Genomic DNA, 7,819 nt, shown 5'->3' with positions numbered 1-7,819 from the left:
AACACTTTCAAAACATATTTAATTGGAAATGCAAATACTTAAAATGAGGGGTCGGATTGTTATCGGTATTATACATCAGAGTGCGTTATTAATTTGCTATAAGTCGTTTACTTTTTATAAGTATCAATTCAAACATAACGTAACATACTGAAATGTCAGAGTAAAAGCTAAAAGAAAAAGCCATGCGTAATTTCACTTCGTCTCTTATTTATCGAAAATTCTACTAAGAAAATAAAATTAGCTAAGAATTTTGTCGCTAAATCGCTCGTAGCTAACAGAATTTCGTGATAATATATCGCTAATCCGTCAACAAGTAAAATTAGCAATAAATTTTGGTGTTTAGCCACAAAATTTATCCGTTGCTAATTCCTATTTTTTTTGGTAGTACTATACCTTATTGGTGGCTCCTTATCATTTAAAGGAATCAAAAGATCAATTACTATGATACAAAAACTACAAATAAAACAAGGATGAAAACAGCTCAAACCATTTCTTTTGCGATGTTTCTCACGGTGATTTGAAGATACCAATAACGATGTTTCTTGAAATCAACTAATTCTAACTTTAAATTGATTAAACCCAACTTTTTTTATAATGATCTCCTTATATATATTTGTATTTATTCCAATTATCATACACTAACGTTTTGCTATTATAAAGAGAAGTTTGAATATGGCTGAATCTCATGTTTGCTTCTCTAGGTTTTTGGTGATATTTTTTAGCGTACTCCTCATTACGTCAAACGGTGAGTTTAGAAAAAGATGGAAGCAATTGCTTTGTTCCCATAATTTGATCACAGCTTCACTCAAGGGATAACTTTAGGGGTCATTTGGTTCAAAATAAATCGGATTATTCCGAGATTATAGTTTTGAGATTATAATAAGAACTATAACCTCACGGAATTCTCTAGAGGCAATTTTTCATTTCACAATCTCCACATAAAGAATGATATCGTGAATTCGAGCAAGAAATATTGACACGTGTTTCTAAGGGCTTCTGTGGCCAAAATTTTATGGACTAACTTTTGTTTGCCTGCAGGGTATTAATATTGATGGAACTATCACACCTTCTATATAGGATAAGTCATACCAAATTTTTGGTATAAAATTAATATTATCAATTTTAGCTAATAGCCCCAATTAAATACGGGATAAATTTAATACCAATATTTATACCGAATAACACACCTAATCTCTTGAACCAAACGACCCCTTATTGTTTATGTTAGTTCTGTAATATGCCCCCACAACATGCTGACCTGGCTCTTTCTTTTATATATGGATCAAACATATGAAAATTCTTTTTCGTAATGTGTTTCGACCAGAGTACTTAAGAATTCTGACTATCTCTATACTCTAATAATATATTGAATTGTGTGACAATCTCTTTTAAAATTCAAGCTATTCGAAAAGGTGTACAATTATTTATTTATGTAGGAATATTAACACAATATAGAAGGAAAATACATATATTTTGTATATTAATAAGAAATATCATATAATATACATATTTTATATATAATCAGTATATAACTTTTGTAAATTCAATTAATTGTTGTAATTATTTTTGGCCAAACTGAATGGGTTAAAAGCCCATTTATTTATGTCTACAAAGGTTAAAGTACTAGTAATAAATTTCATTCTGCTTTTTTCCTATTACGTTTTTCTTTTTTGGGTGGCAGATATTAGTGCTGTGGAGAATGGTATTTGCGAGGTATTTAGTTCTACATTTCATGGGCAATGCTATGTGTCAGCTCATTGTGAGAAAAATTGCAATAACGAAGGATATCCCTCAGGACAATGTGAGTGGAGATCAACTCGTTGGGGATTTGCTTGTTTGTGCCAATATCTCTGTTGAGTGAAATCATCAAATGTTTCACGTTATTTAAGAAAATATAAAAGCTTATTGATTCTTTTTATAACACAGGTGAATAGTTGTTCCTGAATGTATAAGGATTTTAAAAAAAAAAAAAGAGGAAGAAAAGCACAGGTGAATAATTGTTCGTGAGGGTCGTTTGGTAGGATCTACGCAGAAAAATTATTTATATATATACTAGCTTTGGTATTATTAATTCCTTGTGATAGTGTCTCAGATCACCGTTTGTGAAAAAGGTTAAAGATAAAAAAAAATAGCTTCTAGTTTTATCTTTTTATTCTAATAATGCAAATCTAATAGAGTATTTTTAACTTGATTGGAGTGCAAAGCATACTTCACTTTTTTCTTCACAAAAATATTTATACTGCTAAACTAAAAAAAAAATAGTATATTTCAGTTAAACTAGAAAATATAGAGAAAACCAAATGAAAAAGCAAACGTCTAACTAATTTTGTAGTTGAATAAAATGCATTCTTTATGCTGCATTGTGTCCTAGAAAGTCTACAGTAACATGGCAAAGGGCACTAATAGTAATAATGTCAAATGTTTCCCCCACTTTCATACCATAACATGGGTCCCACGTACATATATACACAAGTACTTATTACATAAAAATATATTCTATAAACAGATCACTTAAAATTCAACTGCAGCTAAATTTCACCAAGTATAAATTAACCTATAGAAGAGTATGGACCGTGCAATTTCTTATACAGCCTCTTTGAATAAAATTTAAATCTAACTTGAACATGGTGCGGGTATTCTCCTGTGGTCTTAACTTGATTTGTCCTTACCAATTAAATTTTAGACAGTTGAGATCTCAAATTATAGGAAAGATTTTAGTTAAACAATTATTTGCTTTTAGTGTACGAGGAGGAGAGAAGTAATAGTTTGTTATAAGTTCTGGACCTTGCCTCTACAATGTAACTTGAAAAATAATTTAAGAAGATTTGGTTCGAGAAGCCAGGCTCAAGCGCTCGGGATCCAAGACGCGCATTGTACGGGAATAATAGATATCGGCCAATTTGTGTAACTGGTCAGTGCTTGTTAATAACACATTAATCTAGGTTCGTATAATATGAATTCGCACTTTGCACAAACTAAATTGCACTTTCACATGTGGATCTGAGAGTTATGTTACTTTTCCATATAAATAAAGTAAATAGAACCTTCTCATTTAAGATTAGTTGACAATGTAAGAATTTGTAAATTGACCTCCCTCAGCTTAATCCGAGATTGCTATAATCATTTCCATTTTTATTTTTAAAAATATAATAACATAATTTGTATATACAGTCAGACTTCTCTATAATAACATCCCTATATAACATCTATTAACTATAAAAACTAAATTTTTCTCAAAATCGACTTTTTAAATTATATTTTACCTCTCTATAACAGCTTTTCGCATATAACAACAACAATCATATTTATAGCAGAACGCTCTTTGTAAATTATCCCTTTATAACAGCCATATAAAATCTTTAAGATTACTAATAAACAAAGTTTTTCATTAAACAAAGTTTCTATCTTGCATATATAAGACTTGAAGATTTGCACATGATCAAATTTCAAAAAATATTTATATAGAAAATTTAACTATTAAGCTATTAGATTATCTTCAAGGAAAAGCTATTGGATGCCTTTTTGCTGAAAATTTGGACACGAATCTTCGCCAATTCAAGCGTTATATCGCTAGTAAGAGAATGAAATCTACGAAACAAGCTACAATTACAAAGTTCTTTCATCAATCCCGAAATTTTTTATTTAAGGTAGCTTTAAAATGGCTGCCTTAGATTTTGAATCCTTATTCTTTTAGTTATGAATTTATTAGTAATGTATTAGCTTTGTTCAAAATTTAACCATTGAAATATGCATGTCTTTTGATATTTTAAATTTGAATAATTTACTTATCTTTTATATGTAACATAAAAAAAAAGAAAAATAATTGATTTTTGGATAATTTGTTTACCCGCATAACGGTACAGTTGAATTTATAGCGTGGTTTATAGACAAGTGAATCGATATGACCCAAAAATAATAAGTAAATAAAAACAGAGATAAGATTATCAAATGAAATTAAAGAAAAAACAAGCATGACTAAGAACTTTAACCTTTCCGGTGACAAGAGTGTACGCAATATTCAAGTATTGAGATTGAGCATAATAGAGTATAACTTTTTGTGTGTAGAGTATTTTGTATCCTGCAATGGTTGTTAATCCTGCTATTTATAGCTTTACTTAGGGAGACAAGATCCTAAAATCAAACCCCTCTTGAATGAGAATAAAATCGCCATTGATGGGTGTATAACGGTTGGCTTTGAATGTCGAAAACCTCTGTAATGGCTGCTTATTAAATGTTATCCGATATCGAACCTTTGAACTTCATTGTTAGCTACACTCCCCTCGTGATCTATCCAGCACTTTCAACCTATGTATACATCATATTCAATACTATTCTTATACATAACAAGTCATGGCATTAGCAATACCATGATTTTTAATACATGGATAAGCATATATAAATACATAACTGCCGTTTCTAAACCTTTTCCAAATACTTTTGAAGGGTATATTTATAAATGTTTTTGAAAAATTATGTAATGCACGTTATATTTATTATACCAAACCAAACAACCGATAAGAAATAATTCCAGCATAACTAATCCCAACATTACTAATTTCAGCATTATTAATACGCCATATTCAGTAATATTCTTATACACCCTACCAAATGACACCCTATTCAGGAGTAATATTCTTATACTTCTGAGTGTCATGACTCAAAATTAGACTGGTCATGACTGACACATAACGAGGGTTTATTTGATAAATGAAACAACGTTCGAGTAGGGCCAGAGGCGGATCCAGAATTTAGTGATTACGGTGCCATTATCATTAATGCGAACTAACCATTAGCAAAAGAGATTGAATTAGGATGTACATTTAGTCGGTTAGATCCGTTCTGAATTAATTCAGTTTGATGTACATAATTTTTGGTTCATGAATAAATATGTGATCACCAAACCGAATAGGTTTATCCAATTTAATCTAATTCTCTTGATTCAATGTGATTAAAAAGTAAAACTAAAAGTAAAAATTTAAAATTAGCAACTACACCCCTTCAATCTACATATATTTAGATTAATATTATCTCTATTGATCCTATCATCATTCTTTAAAAAAATTGCAAATCAAGAAAAAAAGATAACAGTAGTTGGATAAAAAGAGAAAAAATTTAAATCATATTTAAGTAAAATTTTAAAGAACTAGAAAAGAAAAATGAAACAATTTAACAAATAATAAAAATGGGTTCAAAGAGGAGGGAACAAAAAGATAAAGAAATAAAGAAATGGACCAGAAAGAAAAGAAAGAAGGGGGAACAACGATAAATTGGAATGCTAACGTAGGCAATGAGTATCGATCGTGGATCTTGCTTCTAGGAGTTTGGTACACTAACCACGATACCTAGAGTTCATTTGTAACTGCTGGTGCCACCCTTTACATATATAGTCTTTTTTTGTAAAATATCAATACATACACAAAATTTTAACCGAGCATCCGGGTGGTGTGGCACCCCCAATCATATACATAGATCCGCTCCTGAGTAGGGCTGTTCAAACCGAACTGTAACCGATAACCGAATCGCAAAATTGGCTTATTGGTATTGGGTTATCCGATTAATGGCCGGTGAACGAATTGAAATTTTATAATTAACGGTTTATCGGTTAGGAGGCGGATTACTCAATTTTCTTATTGGATAAACCGTTAATCCGTTAAGAATTATTATATTCATATTTTTACTCCTATGTATATATTATCTCTTCCACTATTTGAAACCCTAATTTCTTTCTCTCAACGATAACACACCACCACTGCTCGTCTCTCTCTTGGAGCTATGGGGTACTTTTGCTTGCACAAACTTTGTGATTGTAATTGTGAACTTAAACTTTGCCAATCTTTTAATACAAACTTTAGCTTGCTTATTGTAAAAGAAGAAGAAACTATAAGGTTGCTTCTGATTGTGATTGTAAATTTTAAGTGCTAGTGATCGATAGAGTCTGGTGAGACTTACAAAGTTACCATATTTTCGTGAGTGGCAGTGCTGTAGCCTTCCCTGCTTATTTTGATACAATTATTTATGTTCAGACTTTAGAGTCTTACAATTGTTCAGACAATTGTTTATGTTCACTCTTCACCCTTTCCCTTTCATGAATTTTGAATATGTATTAAGTTTCCCCTTATCTCTATTGAGTTATAGTCTATGTACTTCATTTTCATTGCATTGTTCATTTGATTTAGTCGCTAAACCGTCCGATGATTGCTAATTCGATACCAATTCGCCCGATGTCTTATTGGTTTGCTAGCAGATTACTACATTTATAAGTAAGTCGATAACCGATAAGCCAAACTGTTAAGATAAATATCAGCCCGATAAGTAGCCATACGCTCGAGTTTAAATGAACATGGCTATATATCAACGTCACATGCATATAAGTCGAAAATTTCATGTGTATCCCAATAATAATAAAATAATATAAATATTTCACATCATTAAATAAACGAAATTTAACATCTGAATACAAAAGATTGAGTAGCTTAATCCATGTATATATTACTAAGATTCATTAATCTTATAATTTATTTCTCTATATAACCATAGATTCACCAGGGGAGTCCACCAAAATTTCTCTAAAACATGGTTCTTAGTTTTAGGGTGTAAGACCATTAACGTAATAAAACAAAGATCAAACATGATGATATGTAAGATTATTAATGTAATAAATTCGAGATCAAACATGATATTAGCATACAAATATAAATTCGATTTGCAAAGATAATAGCATACATGTTTGCAGCATACATATCGCAGATTGATGAAGGAATATATCTTCCTCTATCACACTATGGTGGCGACAACAGAACACCTAATAATATGAAAAAACTTTGACAATGTGTTTATATACGGGACAGAGAAAGGGTCAAGCTATAATTACTAAAAAACTTGATGGGTCCTCCAACTATTGGCTTTGTTGGGTTGAGCCAATACTCACCATCACATTAAACCCACCAATCTCAAAAAATGCATGACACATTAAAATTGGAATCACGTTTATGGGCTATGATCAAGCTCAAAACGTTCAAAATATAACTAACATATTCATTATGTAAGCTCTCTCTTTTTTCTTTTTCTTTTTCTTTTTACATTGGGAACATTGGGGTCTTCAAGAATGGTGAATTTACCAACAACTATACTCTATGATGGTTTAGGCTTAATTGAGTTTTATCTCACAACGAGTCACTCTATTTTTCCCATTGACGGGATTGTAATTACTATATGGACTATGGAGTGCTGACATATTCTAAAATTGGATGTATAGCAGGCAATCCTGAGGAATAAGATAAATGTCAAATTTGCAGAGTGATCAAAATGACAAAGAAATCATTTCTTATTGTAGAAAAGAAGTGTACAATTACTTGAACTTATACATTTAAACATATATGAATGGCGGAAATGTTCGGGACCCACCCTAAACTTGGCAATTTTTGTTTAGTTCCCCATGTATAGGGTAAAATCTGTTCATATTAAATACTCACATAATAGAGTGACACGTGGAACCGGACACAGATGAAAAACAAGACAGGTGGAAATCAAGACCGGGGACAGCAATCTCGATTGGCACCGGAAAGCCCTGAAGGGAATGTTGATCATAAAGACAAATGAATGTTTGTCGCCCGATAGCATGCAATGAAGAATATTCTGCAGTATTAAATACATAGTCAGTTATAGAGAATATGGTATTCATGGCCTGCCGTTACACATTCTTCAATGGCCCCAATAATTATCATTTAAGAGGGGCTTGATCCTAGGACCTTGTTCCCTAGGTGAAACTATAAATAGTGAGTTCAATAACCATTAGAAGGACACAAATTTTCGGACAAAC

At 31.3% G+C, this 7,819-nt stretch overlaps 1 long non-coding RNA gene across 1 annotated transcript; it reads left to right on the top strand.

The window, feature by feature from the left end:
• Nucleotides 1-625: 625 nt before the first annotated feature.
• LOC138900897 (uncharacterized) lies at nt 626-4,420 on the top strand. Its single transcript, XR_011412232.1, has 3 exons — nt 626-745; nt 1,682-2,085; nt 4,296-4,420. It is a non-coding gene; the product is annotated as an uncharacterized lncRNA (long non-coding RNA).
• Nucleotides 4,421-7,819: the final 3,399 nt, after the last annotated feature.

The sequence above is a fragment of the Nicotiana tomentosiformis genome, chromosome 11 (genome assembly GCF_000390325.3).
Source record: "Nicotiana tomentosiformis chromosome 11, ASM39032v3, whole genome shotgun sequence".
Lineage (NCBI taxonomy): Eukaryota > Viridiplantae > Streptophyta > Magnoliopsida > Solanales > Solanaceae > Nicotiana > Nicotiana tomentosiformis.
This window is presented reverse-complemented; position numbering and strand designations above follow the sequence as displayed.